Genomic DNA, 641 nt, shown 5'->3' with positions numbered 1-641 from the left:
CCAAACTCCATAGATATAGCAAAACTACAATAAAACCAAACAGAAATACATAAGGCTAATTCAACACTACCAAGAACTGAATGTCAGATCAGGACAGTAAAGCAACAAAACTACTTAATAAGATTTACTACTTTGAATTTTCTAAAATGTTAACCCCGCCTTAGCCATCAGCAGAATGGTACAGATGTTAGCTATCAAGACAACACAGCTCTGTCATGTTTTAAGTTTTGGACTCCAGCAGTAGGAATAAAATCCCTGATATATTTGTTTTAGGGGCCTGTATACCATACTATAGTTGATCAAACATCTGATCAGTTTGAATACAGGTGAACTCACAGAATATGCATTATCCTGACATTACAAGCAGTCTCCAAACACCAGACATAACAATGGACACAACACTTATGTGAAATTTAGTGGGTGAATACTTATTACTATGTAAACACTAGGGGTGCAACAATACTCGTATCGATATTGAACCGTTCGATACAGTGCTTTCGGTTCGGTACGCATATGTATCGAACAATACAAAATTTTTATTTATTTTATCAACTTTTCTTCTGACGATGCTGTCTGTGTTGAGAGCTCAGTGGATCTGCGTTCGACTACTCCGCCTATAGGCTGCACTGACGAGTGCAGAT

Source organism: Pundamilia nyererei, unplaced genomic scaffold, assembly GCF_000239375.1.
Source record: "Pundamilia nyererei isolate P.nyererei 1_Seehausen unplaced genomic scaffold, PunNye1.0 scaffold00068, whole genome shotgun sequence".
Classification (NCBI taxonomy): Eukaryota; Metazoa; Chordata; class Actinopteri; order Cichliformes; family Cichlidae; genus Pundamilia; species Pundamilia nyererei.
The sequence above is the reverse complement of the archived record's forward strand: the minus strand, read 5'-3'. Positions refer to the sequence as shown.